This window comes from Anomaloglossus baeobatrachus, unplaced genomic scaffold (assembly GCF_048569485.1).
Source record: "Anomaloglossus baeobatrachus isolate aAnoBae1 unplaced genomic scaffold, aAnoBae1.hap1 Scaffold_571, whole genome shotgun sequence".
In the NCBI taxonomy this organism is placed as follows: Eukaryota; Metazoa; Chordata; class Amphibia; order Anura; family Aromobatidae; genus Anomaloglossus; species Anomaloglossus baeobatrachus.
This window is the reverse complement of record NW_027444933.1, coordinates 103,053-117,946: the sequence shown is the minus strand read 5'-3', so window position 1 is coordinate 117,946 and position 14,894 is coordinate 103,053. Positions and strand designations below refer to the sequence as shown.

The window sequence follows — 14,894 nt, the reverse complement described above, 5'->3', positions numbered from 1 at the left end:
TGGGAATAGAAAAACTGTAAAAAGCCCTCTGAGAAAGCCCCCCTCTAACCTTTGATAGTAAGCTTTTCTGTAGTCTGCCTGTTGATGTATTTTCCGTTTGAACTGTGCACAACATGAAGAGACGGAACACTGGCGGCTTGTCACAATGCCCCCCGATGACATCACAATAGCGCTGCTGCCTAGAAAACAAGCTGCGCAGAAGAAGTTGTTCTTTGGGTGGGAGGGTGGGCTAGTGGAAGGAGGGGGCAATCTCTTTTTTTCCCGGGTGGTAGGGGGATGACAGGAGAAGGGAAGCGGGTGGTGAGAAAGGTACAGAGGGCAGGGTTTGGGGGCTGGGAAGGAAAGGGAAAAGATTAGGGTTTGGGGATGATGAAAGGGCTTTCTACGGGTAAGGATGGCAAAGGGTGGCAGTGACGGAAAGTCAGGCAACCTGTCCTGTCCGTCTTTTTGTATCGTGAATTGGAAAGACTGCAAGGGGGAGGGGAGTTGCTTGCGCCCTAAAGGAGGAGTTATTCAGATTCATTGCAGTGGGCGGCGGCTGCAAAACGCACCATTCTTCTTGTTTTGGCTCTGCAAAGCAGCCTTTTCAAGGGTTGGCTTGGGTGACAAAATGTCTTGTGTAGGCGTGGGTTTGTCTCCCTCTCGCTCTCTCTCCCTAAGATGTGTCCGGCATAGGCCAGGGTGCCACTCGAGGCCCAAACCAATTCTGGTTATCGCTTCTCGGCCTTTTGGCTAAGATCAAGTGTAGTATCTGTTCTTATCAGTTTAATATCTGATACGTCCCCTATCTGGGGACCATATATTAAATGGATTTTTAGAACAGGGAGATGGAAAAAGAGCTTGCTCTGTCCACTCCACGCATTGACCTGGTATTGCAGTACCTCCAGGAACGGTGCACCCCTTCTTAACCCAGTTTCCAAAAGCAGAACTCAATTCACCTGATTCATATTAGCCCGATTTAATGAATTGGAAGAAAGCATACGTCTTCATATGCACCTCAATTTGGCCCATTCACTTTTCACACTTCCTCCTTTTGTTTTTTATCTTTCACACTTTTGACTTTCTTTATTCATCCAAATAGCAAACTCATCACCACTCAACCTGACCAACTCGGCTATGTCCCCGTGCTGCAGTTCTCTGTCTTATCTAGATCATTTGCAATTGAATGGAATAGATCCCTTTTGGACAAAGTGGATTCACCTGCTGCTGCAGTGACCACAGGTGTGATAACATCTAGAATTGGCATCTGGTGCGATCTCTCCGCTTCCACTCCAAAGAAAGTTACCTGTTTATTCCTATCATGCATTGGTTTTTGGGGTTTTCTTTGAGTAATGATGATCTCTTTAGTAGTCTGTTGGCGCCCTCTCCTGGAGGAATAGTTTGCTTGCTCTTGGACATTCTAAAAGAGAGGTCATGATAGACATTGAGCTTCTGAGCTCAATTGGGGACAGTCATGGGTGATGAATGTTTGCAACCTACTGCGAAGCCTCATACCGCAATATAAGGAACGTCAAATACTAAGAAAGGGCGGCCTATGAAAGAATTACTACTTTCAATAAGTACACTTAAACGGCTAATTGGGAATAGAAAAACTGTAAAAAGCCCTCTGAGAAAGCCCCCCTCTAACCTTTGATAGTAAGCTTTTCTGTAGTCTGCCTGTTGATGTATTTTCCGTTTGAACTGTGCACAACATGAAGAGACGGAACACTGGCGGCTTGTCACAATGCCCCCCGATGACATCACAATAGCGCTGCTGCCTAGAAAACAAGCTGCGCAGAAGAAGTTGTTCTTTGGGTGGGAGGGTGGGCTAGTGGAAGGAGGGGGCAATCTCTTTTTTTCCCGGGTGGTAGGGGGATGACAGGAGAAGGGAAGCGGGTGGTGAGAAAGGTACAGAGGGCAGGGTTTGGGGGCTGGGAAGGAAAGGGAAAAGATTAGGGTTTGGGGATGATGAAAGGGCTTTCTACGGGTAAGGATGGCAAAGGGTGGCAGTGACGGAAAGTCAGGCAACCTGTCCTGTCCGTCTTTTTGTATCGTGAATTGGAAAGACTGCAAGGGGGAGGGGAGTTGCTTGCGCCCTAAAGGAGGAGTTATTCAGATTCATTGCAGTGGGCGGCGGCTGCAAAACGCACCATTCTTCTTGTTTTGGCTCTGCAAAGCAGCCTTTTCAAGGGTTGGCTTGGGTGACAAAATGTCTTGTGTAGGCGTGGGTTTGTCTCCCTCTCGCTCTCTCTCCCTAAGATGTGTCCGGCATAGGCCAGGGTGCCACTCGAGGCCCAAACCAATTCTGGTTATCGCTTCTCGGCCTTTTGGCTAAGATCAAGTGTAGTCCCTTCATTGGGTTTGCCTTGGTCTTGGCTGGGAGGGGCCCGGGCTTGCACAACCGCCGGCCTCGGGGATTGTTGCGCCTTTTGGTGCTTACGTCCCCTTATGGCTGGTGGTTCCTGGGCTCGGGAGGCGATCACCTGCGGCACTGCGCTTTTGTGTGGTGGCCGATGACCGTTTTCTGAAATTTGCGGATGAAATCTCATCTGTTCTTATCAGTTTAATATCTGATACGTCCCCTATCTGGGGACCATATATTAAATGGATTTTTAGAACAGGGAGATGGAAAAAGAGCTTGCTCTGTCCACTCCACGCATTGACCTGGTATTGCAGTACCTCCAGGAACGGTGCACCCCTTCTTAACCCAGTTTCCAAAAGCAGAACTCAATTCACCTGATTCATATTAGCCCGATTTAATGAATTGGAAGAAAGCATACGTCTTCATATGCACCTCAATTTGGCCCATTCACTTTTCACACTTCCTCCTTTTGTTTTTTATCTTTCACACTTTTGACTTTCTTTATTCATCCAAATAGCAAACTCATCACCACTCAACCTGACCAACTCGGCTATGTCCCCGTGCTGCAGTTCTCTGTCTTATCTAGATCATTTGCAATTGAATGGAATAGATCCCTTTTGGACAAAGTGGATTCACCTGCTGCTGCAGTGACCACAGGTGTGATAACATCTAGAATTGGCATCTGGTGCGATCTCTCCGCTTCCACTCCAAAGAAAGTTACCTGTTTATTCCTATCATGCATTGGTTTTTGGGGTTTTCTTTGAGTAATGATGATCTCTTTAGTAGTCTGTTGGCGCCCTCTCCTGGAGGAATAGTTTGCTTGCTCTTGGACATTCTAAAAGAGAGGTCATGATAGACATTGAGCTTCTGAGCTCAATTGGGGACAGTCATGGGTGATGAATGTTTGCAACCTACTGCGAAGCCTCATACCGCAATATAAGGAACGTCAAATACTAAGAAAGGGCGGCCTATGAAAGAATTACTACTTTCAATAAGTACACTTAAACGGCTAATTGGGAATAGAAAAACTGTAAAAAGCCCTCTGAGAAAGCCCCCCTCTAACCTTTGATAGTAAGCTTTTCTGTAGTCTGCCTGTTGATGTATTTTCCGTTTGAACTGTGCACAACATGAAGAGACGGAACACTGGCGGCTTGTCACAATGCCCCCCGATGACATCACAATAGCGCTGCTGCCTAGAAAACAAGCTGCGCAGAAGAAGTTGTTCTTTGGGTGGGAGGGTGGGCTAGTGGAAGGAGGGGGCAATCTCTTTTTTTCCCGGGTGGTAGGGGGATGACAGGAGAAGGGAAGCGGGTGGTGAGAAAGGTACAGAGGGCAGGGTTTGGGGGCTGGGAAGGAAAGGGAAAAGATTAGGGTTTGGGGATGATGAAAGGGCTTTCTACGGGTAAGGATGGCAAAGGGTGGCAGTGACGGAAAGTCAGGCAACCTGTCCTGTCCGTCTTTTTGTATCGTGAATTGGAAAGACTGCAAGGGGGAGGGGAGTTGCTTGCGCCCTAAAGGAGGAGTTATTCAGATTCATTGCAGTGGGCGGCGGCTGCAAAACGCACCATTCTTCTTGTTTTGGCTCTGCAAAGCAGCCTTTTCAAGGGTTGGCTTGGGTGACAAAATGTCTTGTGTAGGCGTGGGTTTGTCTCCCTCTCGCTCTCTCTCCCTAAGATGTGTCCGGCATAGGCCAGGGTGCCACTCGAGGCCCAAACCAATTCTGGTTATCGCTTCTCGGCCTTTTGGCTAAGATCAAGTGTAGTATCTGTTCTTATCAGTTTAATATCTGATACGTCCCCTATCTGGGGACCATATATTAAATGGATTTTTAGAACAGGGAGATGGAAAAAGAGCTTGCTCTGTCCACTCCACGCATTGACCTGGTATTGCAGTACCTCCAGGAACGGTGCACCCCTTCTTAACCCAGTTTCCAAAAGCAGAACTCAATTCACCTGATTCATATTAGCCCGATTTAATGAATTGGAAGAAAGCATACGTCTTCATATGCACCTCAATTTGGCCCATTCACTTTTCACACTTCCTCCTTTTGTTTTTTATCTTTCACACTTTTGACTTTCTTTATTCATCCAAATAGCAAACTCATCACCACTCAACCTGACCAACTCGGCTATGTCCCCGTGCTGCAGTTCTCTGTCTTATCTAGATCATTTGCAATTGAATGGAATAGATCCCTTTTGGACAAAGTGGATTCACCTGCTGCTGCAGTGACCACAGGTGTGATAACATCTAGAATTGGCATCTGGTGCGATCTCTCCGCTTCCACTCCAAAGAAAGTTACCTGTTTATTCCTATCATGCATTGGTTTTTGGGGTTTTCTTTGAGTAATGATGATCTCTTTAGTAGTCTGTTGGCGCCCTCTCCTGGAGGAATAGTTTGCTTGCTCTTGGACATTCTAAAAGAGAGGTCATGATAGACATTGAGCTTCTGAGCTCAATTGGGGACAGTCATGGGTGATGAATGTTTGCAACCTACTGCGAAGCCTCATACCGCAATATAAGGAACGTCAAATACTAAGAAAGGGCGGCCTATGAAAGAATTACTACTTTCAATAAGTACACTTAAACGGCTAATTGGGAATAGAAAAACTGTAAAAAGCCCTCTGAGAAAGCCCCCCTCTAACCTTTGATAGTAAGCTTTTCTGTAGTCTGCCTGTTGATGTATTTTCCGTTTGAACTGTGCACAACATGAAGAGACGGAACACTGGCGGCTTGTCACAATGCCCCCCGATGACATCACAATAGCGCTGCTGCCTAGAAAACAAGCTGCGCAGAAGAAGTTGTTCTTTGGGTGGGAGGGTGGGCTAGTGGAAGGAGGGGGCAATCTCTTTTTTTCCCGGGTGGTAGGGGGATGACAGGAGAAGGGAAGCGGGTGGTGAGAAAGGTACAGAGGGCAGGGTTTGGGGGCTGGGAAGGAAAGGGAAAAGATTAGGGTTTGGGGATGATGAAAGGGCTTTCTACGGGTAAGGATGGCAAAGGGTGGCAGTGACGGAAAGTCAGGCAACCTGTCCTGTCCGTCTTTTTGTATCGTGAATTGGAAAGACTGCAAGGGGGAGGGGAGTTGCTTGCGCCCTAAAGGAGGAGTTATTCAGATTCATTGCAGTGGGCGGCGGCTGCAAAACGCACCATTCTTCTTGTTTTGGCTCTGCAAAGCAGCCTTTTCAAGGGTTGGCTTGGGTGACAAAATGTCTTGTGTAGGCGTGGGTTTGTCTCCCTCTCGCTCTCTCTCCCTAAGATGTGTCCGGCATAGGCCAGGGTGCCACTCGAGGCCCAAACCAATTCTGGTTATCGCTTCTCGGCCTTTTGGCTAAGATCAAGTGTAGTATCTGTTCTTATCAGTTTAATATCTGATACGTCCCCTATCTGGGGACCATATATTAAATGGATTTTTAGAACAGGGAGATGGAAAAAGAGCTTGCTCTGTCCACTCCACGCATTGACCTGGTATTGCAGTACCTCCAGGAACGGTGCACCCCTTCTTAACCCAGTTTCCAAAAGCAGAACTCAATTCACCTGATTCATATTAGCCCGATTTAATGAATTGGAAGAAAGCATACGTCTTCATATGCACCTCAATTTGGCCCATTCACTTTTCACACTTCCTCCTTTTGTTTTTTATCTTTCACACTTTTGACTTTCTTTATTCATCCAAATAGCAAACTCATCACCACTCAACCTGACCAACTCGGCTATGTCCCCGTGCTGCAGTTCTCTGTCTTATCTAGATCATTTGCAATTGAATGGAATAGATCCCTTTTGGACAAAGTGGATTCACCTGCTGCTGCAGTGACCACAGGTGTGATAACATCTAGAATTGGCATCTGGTGCGATCTCTCCGCTTCCACTCCAAAGAAAGTTACCTGTTTATTCCTATCATGCATTGGTTTTTGGGGTTTTCTTTGAGTAATGATGATCTCTTTAGTAGTCTGTTGGCGCCCTCTCCTGGAGGAATAGTTTGCTTGCTCTTGGACATTCTAAAAGAGAGGTCATGATAGACATTGAGCTTCTGAGCTCAATTGGGGACAGTCATGGGTGATGAATGTTTGCAACCTACTGCGAAGCCTCATACCGCAATATAAGGAACGTCAAATACTAAGAAAGGGCGGCCTATGAAAGAATTACTACTTTCAATAAGTACACTTAAACGGCTAATTGGGAATAGAAAAACTGTAAAAAGCCCTCTGAGAAAGCCCCCCTCTAACCTTTGATAGTAAGCTTTTCTGTAGTCTGCCTGTTGATGTATTTTCCGTTTGAACTGTGCACAACATGAAGAGACGGAACACTGGCGGCTTGTCACAATGCCCCCCGATGACATCACAATAGCGCTGCTGCCTAGAAAACAAGCTGCGCAGAAGAAGTTGTTCTTTGGGTGGGAGGGTGGGCTAGTGGAAGGAGGGGGCAATCTCTTTTTTTCCCGGGTGGTAGGGGGATGACAGGAGAAGGGAAGCGGGTGGTGAGAAAGGTACAGAGGGCAGGGTTTGGGGGCTGGGAAGGAAAGGGAAAAGATTAGGGTTTGGGGATGATGAAAGGGCTTTCTACGGGTAAGGATGGCAAAGGGTGGCAGTGACGGAAAGTCAGGCAACCTGTCCTGTCCGTCTTTTTGTATCGTGAATTGGAAAGACTGCAAGGGGGAGGGGAGTTGCTTGCGCCCTAAAGGAGGAGTTATTCAGATTCATTGCAGTGGGCGGCGGCTGCAAAACGCACCATTCTTCTTGTTTTGGCTCTGCAAAGCAGCCTTTTCAAGGGTTGGCTTGGGTGACAAAATGTCTTGTGTAGGCGTGGGTTTGTCTCCCTCTCGCTCTCTCTCCCTAAGATGTGTCCGGCATAGGCCAGGGTGCCACTCGAGGCCCAAACCAATTCTGGTTATCGCTTCTCGGCCTTTTGGCTAAGATCAAGTGTAGTATCTGTTCTTATCAGTTTAATATCTGATACGTCCCCTATCTGGGGACCATATATTAAATGGATTTTTAGAACAGGGAGATGGAAAAAGAGCTTGCTCTGTCCACTCCACGCATTGACCTGGTATTGCAGTACCTCCAGGAACGGTGCACCCCTTCTTAACCCAGTTTCCAAAAGCAGAACTCAATTCACCTGATTCATATTAGCCCGATTTAATGAATTGGAAGAAAGCATACGTCTTCATATGCACCTCAATTTGGCCCATTCACTTTTCACACTTCCTCCTTTTGTTTTTTATCTTTCACACTTTTGACTTTCTTTATTCATCCAAATAGCAAACTCATCACCACTCAACCTGACCAACTCGGCTATGTCCCCGTGCTGCAGTTCTCTGTCTTATCTAGATCATTTGCAATTGAATGGAATAGATCCCTTTTGGACAAAGTGGATTCACCTGCTGCTGCAGTGACCACAGGTGTGATAACATCTAGAATTGGCATCTGGTGCGATCTCTCCGCTTCCACTCCAAAGAAAGTTACCTGTTTATTCCTATCATGCATTGGTTTTTGGGGTTTTCTTTGAGTAATGATGATCTCTTTAGTAGTCTGTTGGCGCCCTCTCCTGGAGGAATAGTTTGCTTGCTCTTGGACATTCTAAAAGAGAGGTCATGATAGACATTGAGCTTCTGAGCTCAATTGGGGACAGTCATGGGTGATGAATGTTTGCAACCTACTGCGAAGCCTCATACCGCAATATAAGGAACGTCAAATACTAAGAAAGGGCGGCCTATGAAAGAATTACTACTTTCAATAAGTACACTTAAACGGCTAATTGGGAATAGAAAAACTGTAAAAAGCCCTCTGAGAAAGCCCCCCTCTAACCTTTGATAGTAAGCTTTTCTGTAGTCTGCCTGTTGATGTATTTTCCGTTTGAACTGTGCACAACATGAAGAGACGGAACACTGGCGGCTTGTCACAATGCCCCCCGATGACATCACAATAGCGCTGCTGCCTAGAAAACAAGCTGCGCAGAAGAAGTTGTTCTTTGGGTGGGAGGGTGGGCTAGTGGAAGGAGGGGGCAATCTCTTTTTTTCCCGGGTGGTAGGGGGATGACAGGAGAAGGGAAGCGGGTGGTGAGAAAGGTACAGAGGGCAGGGTTTGGGGGCTGGGAAGGAAAGGGAAAAGATTAGGGTTTGGGGATGATGAAAGGGCTTTCTACGGGTAAGGATGGCAAAGGGTGGCAGTGACGGAAAGTCAGGCAACCTGTCCTGTCCGTCTTTTTGTATCGTGAATTGGAAAGACTGCAAGGGGGAGGGGAGTTGCTTGCGCCCTAAAGGAGGAGTTATTCAGATTCATTGCAGTGGGCGGCGGCTGCAAAACGCACCATTCTTCTTGTTTTGGCTCTGCAAAGCAGCCTTTTCAAGGGTTGGCTTGGGTGACAAAATGTCTTGTGTAGGCGTGGGTTTGTCTCCCTCTCGCTCTCTCTCCCTAAGATGTGTCCGGCATAGGCCAGGGTGCCACTCGAGGCCCAAACCAATTCTGGTTATCGCTTCTCGGCCTTTTGGCTAAGATCAAGTGTAGTATCTGTTCTTATCAGTTTAATATCTGATACGTCCCCTATCTGGGGACCATATATTAAATGGATTTTTAGAACAGGGAGATGGAAAAAGAGCTTGCTCTGTCCACTCCACGCATTGACCTGGTATTGCAGTACCTCCAGGAACGGTGCACCCCTTCTTAACCCAGTTTCCAAAAGCAGAACTCAATTCACCTGATTCATATTAGCCCGATTTAATGAATTGGAAGAAAGCATACGTCTTCATATGCACCTCAATTTGGCCCATTCACTTTTCACACTTCCTCCTTTTGTTTTTTATCTTTCACACTTTTGACTTTCTTTATTCATCCAAATAGCAAACTCATCACCACTCAACCTGACCAACTCGGCTATGTCCCCGTGCTGCAGTTCTCTGTCTTATCTAGATCATTTGCAATTGAATGGAATAGATCCCTTTTGGACAAAGTGGATTCACCTGCTGCTGCAGTGACCACAGGTGTGATAACATCTAGAATTGGCATCTGGTGCGATCTCTCCGCTTCCACTCCAAAGAAAGTTACCTGTTTATTCCTATCATGCATTGGTTTTTGGGGTTTTCTTTGAGTAATGATGATCTCTTTAGTAGTCTGTTGGCGCCCTCTCCTGGAGGAATAGTTTGCTTGCTCTTGGACATTCTAAAAGAGAGGTCATGATAGACATTGAGCTTCTGAGCTCAATTGGGGACAGTCATGGGTGATGAATGTTTGCAACCTACTGCGAAGCCTCATACCGCAATATAAGGAACGTCAAATACTAAGAAAGGGCGGCCTATGAAAGAATTACTACTTTCAATAAGTACACTTAAACGGCTAATTGGGAATAGAAAAACTGTAAAAAGCCCTCTGAGAAAGCCCCCCTCTAACCTTTGATAGTAAGCTTTTCTGTAGTCTGCCTGTTGATGTATTTTCCGTTTGAACTGTGCACAACATGAAGAGACGGAACACTGGCGGCTTGTCACAATGCCCCCCGATGACATCACAATAGCGCTGCTGCCTAGAAAACAAGCTGCGCAGAAGAAGTTGTTCTTTGGGTGGGAGGGTGGGCTAGTGGAAGGAGGGGGCAATCTCTTTTTTTCCCGGGTGGTAGGGGGATGACAGGAGAAGGGAAGCGGGTGGTGAGAAAGGTACAGAGGGCAGGGTTTGGGGGCTGGGAAGGAAAGGGAAAAGATTAGGGTTTGGGGATGATGAAAGGGCTTTCTACGGGTAAGGATGGCAAAGGGTGGCAGTGACGGAAAGTCAGGCAACCTGTCCTGTCCGTCTTTTTGTATCGTGAATTGGAAAGACTGCAAGGGGGAGGGGAGTTGCTTGCGCCCTAAAGGAGGAGTTATTCAGATTCATTGCAGTGGGCGGCGGCTGCAAAACGCACCATTCTTCTTGTTTTGGCTCTGCAAAGCAGCCTTTTCAAGGGTTGGCTTGGGTGACAAAATGTCTTGTGTAGGCGTGGGTTTGTCTCCCTCTCGCTCTCTCTCCCTAAGATGTGTCCGGCATAGGCCAGGGTGCCACTCGAGGCCCAAACCAATTCTGGTTATCGCTTCTCGGCCTTTTGGCTAAGATCAAGTGTAGTATCGTTCGAAAAGGTGGTTTAAGGCTCCGGCCACCTTAGTACAATGATGCAATGCACACTGGAAGGTTGCACTTGTTAGTACTTTGGGAGGATAGTATATCCATCTAGAGGAAACCATGGCCCTACCAGGATTGAGGCTATTAGACTGAGTAAGTGTGGGGGTTATGGTGCAATGTGCCCCAGGAATGGACACCCTGGAGGGAGTCTGAACTTGCTAGGTTGGGACCCTGGTAAGCCTCAGACTTTGTCGCACGCCGCGCCTTGCCTATTCATACTTTCCAAGCATATTGCCCTATCCTGGCCTTCTGGCTAAGAAGGGAAATTTTTATAATCCCGGTCGGAGGTCCGGTCAGCTTTGGGCTGAGAAACCAACACCCGGTTGGAGGTCCGGGTCAGCTTTGGCTGAGAAACCAACACCCGGTTGGAGGTCCGGTTAGCCTTGGGCTGAGAAACCAACACCCGGTTGGAGGTCCGGTCAGCCTTGGGCTGAGAAACCAACACCCGGTTGGAGGTCCGGTCAGCCTTGGGCTGAGAAACTAACACCGGTTGACGGTCCGGGCAGTCTCGGCTGCGAAACCAACGACTAGTAGCTCCCTACTCCACTTGGGTAAGATGCCTCGGTGGACGCTGGGAGCAACAACAAGGCTCAACCAGGCTTCGGCTTGGGGGAGCACCGAAGATCCCTGACCCTTGCTGTGGCCTTCTGGCTCGGAGGGACGGGGTTGATTTTTGGGGATCCTCTTCTCACGGAGGGGTCCACACGAATCCTAGCCTTTGCACTGTTTTTGGTGTGACTTCGGTCATGCATTTTTGCGGTGCTTTGGAAAGCTTCATTAAATCAAAAATCTGTTCTTATCAGTTTAATATCTGATACGTCCCCTATCTGGGGACCATATATTAAATGGATTTTTAGAACAGGGAGATGGAAAAAGAGCTTGCTCTGTCCACTCCACGCATTGACCTGGTATTGCAGTACCTCCAGGAACGGTGCACCCCTTCTTAACCCAGTTTCCAAAAGCAGAACTCAATTCACCTGATTCATATTAGCCCGATTTAATGAATTGGAAGAAAGCATACGTCTTCATATGCACCTCAATTTGGCCCATTCACTTTTCACACTTCCTCCTTTTGTTTTTTATCTTTCACACTTTTGACTTTCTTTATTCATCCAAATAGCAAACTCATCACCACTCAACCTGACCAACTCGGCTATGTCCCCGTGCTGCAGTTCTCTGTCTTATCTAGATCATTTGCAATTGAATGGAATAGATCCCTTTTGGACAAAGTGGATTCACCTGCTGCTGCAGTGACCACAGGTGTGATAACATCTAGAATTGGCATCTGGTGCGATCTCTCCGCTTCCACTCCAAAGAAAGTTACCTGTTTATTCCTATCATGCATTGGTTTTTGGGGTTTTCTTTGAGTAATGATGATCTCTTTAGTAGTCTGTTGGCGCCCTCTCCTGGAGGAATAGTTTGCTTGCTCTTGGACATTCTAAAAGAGAGGTCATGATAGACATTGAGCTTCTGAGCTCAATTGGGGACAGTCATGGGTGATGAATGTTTGCAACCTACTGCGAAGCCTCATACCGCAATATAAGGAACGTCAAATACTAAGAAAGGGCGGCCTATGAAAGAATTACTACTTTCAATAAGTACACTTAAACGGCTAATTGGGAATAGAAAAACTGTAAAAAGCCCTCTGAGAAAGCCCCCCTCTAACCTTTGATAGTAAGCTTTTCTGTAGTCTGCCTGTTGATGTATTTTCCGTTTGAACTGTGCACAACATGAAGAGACGGAACACTGGCGGCTTGTCACAATGCCCCCCGATGACATCACAATAGCGCTGCTGCCTAGAAAACAAGCTGCGCAGAAGAAGTTGTTCTTTGGGTGGGAGGGTGGGCTAGTGGAAGGAGGGGGCAATCTCTTTTTTTCCCGGGTGGTAGGGGGATGACAGGAGAAGGGAAGCGGGTGGTGAGAAAGGTACAGAGGGCAGGGTTTGGGGGCTGGGAAGGAAAGGGAAAAGATTAGGGTTTGGGGATGATGAAAGGGCTTTCTACGGGTAAGGATGGCAAAGGGTGGCAGTGACGGAAAGTCAGGCAACCTGTCCTGTCCGTCTTTTTGTATCGTGAATTGGAAAGACTGCAAGGGGGAGGGGAGTTGCTTGCGCCCTAAAGGAGGAGTTATTCAGATTCATTGCAGTGGGCGGCGGCTGCAAAACGCACCATTCTTCTTGTTTTGGCTCTGCAAAGCAGCCTTTTCAAGGGTTGGCTTGGGTGACAAAATGTCTTGTGTAGGCGTGGGTTTGTCTCCCTCTCGCTCTCTCTCCCTAAGATGTGTCCGGCATAGGCCAGGGTGCCACTCGAGGCCCAAACCAATTCTGGTTATCGCTTCTCGGCCTTTTGGCTAAGATCAAGTGTAGTATCTGTTCTTATCAGTTTAATATCTGATACGTCCCCTATCTGGGGACCATATATTAAATGGATTTTTAGAACAGGGAGATGGAAAAAGAGCTTGCTCTGTCCACTCCACGCATTGACCTGGTATTGCAGTACCTCCAGGAACGGTGCACCCCTTCTTAACCCAGTTTCCAAAAGCAGAACTCAATTCACCTGATTCATATTAGCCCGATTTAATGAATTGGAAGAAAGCATACGTCTTCATATGCACCTCAATTTGGCCCATTCACTTTTCACACTTCCTCCTTTTGTTTTTTATCTTTCACACTTTTGACTTTCTTTATTCATCCAAATAGCAAACTCATCACCACTCAACCTGACCAACTCGGCTATGTCCCCGTGCTGCAGTTCTCTGTCTTATCTAGATCATTTGCAATTGAATGGAATAGATCCCTTTTGGACAAAGTGGATTCACCTGCTGCTGCAGTGACCACAGGTGTGATAACATCTAGAATTGGCATCTGGTGCGATCTCTCCGCTTCCACTCCAAAGAAAGTTACCTGTTTATTCCTATCATGCATTGGTTTTTGGGGTTTTCTTTGAGTAATGATGATCTCTTTAGTAGTCTGTTGGCGCCCTCTCCTGGAGGAATAGTTTGCTTGCTCTTGGACATTCTAAAAGAGAGGTCATGATAGACATTGAGCTTCTGAGCTCAATTGGGGACAGTCATGGGTGATGAATGTTTGCAACCTACTGCGAAGCCTCATACCGCAATATAAGGAACGTCAAATACTAAGAAAGGGCGGCCTATGAAAGAATTACTACTTTCAATAAGTACACTTAAACGGCTAATTGGGAATAGAAAAACTGTAAAAAGCCCTCTGAGAAAGCCCCCCTCTAACCTTTGATAGTAAGCTTTTCTGTAGTCTGCCTGTTGATGTATTTTCCGTTTGAACTGTGCACAACATGAAGAGACGGAACACTGGCGGCTTGTCACAATGCCCCCCGATGACATCACAATAGCGCTGCTGCCTAGAAAACAAGCTGCGCAGAAGAAGTTGTTCTTTGGGTGGGAGGGTGGGCTAGTGGAAGGAGGGGGCAATCTCTTTTTTTCCCGGGTGGTAGGGGGATGACAGGAGAAGGGAAGCGGGTGGTGAGAAAGGTACAGAGGGCAGGGTTTGGGGGCTGGGAAGGAAAGGGAAAAGATTAGGGTTTGGGGATGATGAAAGGGCTTTCTACGGGTAAGGATGGCAAAGGGTGGCAGTGACGGAAAGTCAGGCAACCTGTCCTGTCCGTCTTTTTGTATCGTGAATTGGAAAGACTGCAAGGGGGAGGGGAGTTGCTTGCGCCCTAAAGGAGGAGTTATTCAGATTCATTGCAGTGGGCGGCGGCTGCAAAACGCACCATTCTTCTTGTTTTGGCTCTGCAAAGCAGCCTTTTCAAGGGTTGGCTTGGGTGACAAAATGTCTTGTGTAGGCGTGGGTTTGTCTCCCTCTCGCTCTCTCTCCCTAAGATGTGTCCGGCATAGGCCAGGGTGCCACTCGAGGCCCAAACCAATTCTGGTTATCGCTTCTCGGCCTTTTGGCTAAGATCAAGTGTAGTGTTGTTCGAAGAGGTGGTTTAAGCTCCAGGCCACCTTAGTACAATGATACAATGCACACTGGAAGGTTGCGCTTGCTAGTACTCTGGGTGGATAGTATATTCATCTAGAGGAAAACATGGCCCTACCAGGATCGAGGCTATTAGACTGAGTAAGGGTGGGGGGCTATGGTACAACGTGCCCCAGGACTGACGACCCTGGAGTGAGTCTGAGCTTGCTGGCTTGGGACCCCGGCAAGCCTTGGGCTCTGTAGCACACCGTACCTTGCCTTTTCATACTTTTTGAGCATATTACCCTATCCCGGCCTTCTGGCTAGGAAGGGAAATTTTTATAATCCCGGTCGGAGGTCTGGTCAGCTTTGGGCTGAGAAACTAACACCCGGTTGGAGGTCTGGGTCAGCTTCGGCTGAGAAACCAACACCCGGTTGGAGGTCTGGGTCAGCTTCGGCTGAGAAACCAACACCCGGTTGGAGGTCCGGTT

At 47.4% G+C, this 14,894-nt stretch overlaps 8 non-coding genes and 1 pseudogene across 8 annotated transcripts; all 9 read left to right on the top strand.

Moving 5' to 3' along the window:
- The first annotated feature begins 712 nt into the window (after nucleotides 1-712).
- On the top strand, nucleotides 713-903 carry LOC142284426 (U2 spliceosomal RNA). Its single transcript, XR_012745933.1, has one exon. It is a non-coding gene; the product is annotated as a U2 spliceosomal RNA (small nuclear RNA).
- A 1,592-nt stretch (nucleotides 904-2,495) lies between these two features.
- LOC142284486 (U2 spliceosomal RNA) lies at nucleotides 2,496-2,680 on the top strand. The gene has a single exon (XR_012745989.1). It is a non-coding gene; the product is annotated as a U2 spliceosomal RNA (small nuclear RNA).
- Nucleotides 2,681-4,067: 1,387 nt separating this feature from the next.
- On the top strand, nucleotides 4,068-4,258 carry LOC142284425 (U2 spliceosomal RNA). Its single transcript, XR_012745932.1, has one exon. It is a non-coding gene; the product is annotated as a U2 spliceosomal RNA (small nuclear RNA).
- Nucleotides 4,259-5,645: 1,387 nt separating this feature from the next.
- LOC142284423 (U2 spliceosomal RNA) lies at nucleotides 5,646-5,836 on the top strand. The gene has a single exon (XR_012745931.1). It is a non-coding gene; the product is annotated as a U2 spliceosomal RNA (small nuclear RNA).
- Nucleotides 5,837-7,223: 1,387 nt separating this feature from the next.
- On the top strand, nucleotides 7,224-7,414 carry LOC142284536 (U2 spliceosomal RNA). The gene has a single exon (XR_012746034.1). It is a non-coding gene; the product is annotated as a U2 spliceosomal RNA (small nuclear RNA).
- Nucleotides 7,415-8,801: 1,387 nt separating this feature from the next.
- LOC142284534 (U2 spliceosomal RNA) lies at nucleotides 8,802-8,992 on the top strand. The gene has a single exon (XR_012746033.1). It is a non-coding gene; the product is annotated as a U2 spliceosomal RNA (small nuclear RNA).
- Nucleotides 8,993-10,379: 1,387 nt separating this feature from the next.
- LOC142284490 (U2 spliceosomal RNA) lies at nucleotides 10,380-10,521 on the top strand (annotated as a pseudogene).
- A 697-nt stretch (nucleotides 10,522-11,218) lies between these two features.
- On the top strand, nucleotides 11,219-11,414 carry LOC142284485 (U2 spliceosomal RNA). The gene has a single exon (XR_012745988.1). It is a non-coding gene; the product is annotated as a U2 spliceosomal RNA (small nuclear RNA).
- Nucleotides 11,415-12,801: 1,387 nt separating this feature from the next.
- LOC142284533 (U2 spliceosomal RNA) lies at nucleotides 12,802-12,992 on the top strand. The gene has a single exon (XR_012746032.1). It is a non-coding gene; the product is annotated as a U2 spliceosomal RNA (small nuclear RNA).
- Nucleotides 12,993-14,894: the final 1,902 nt, after the last annotated feature.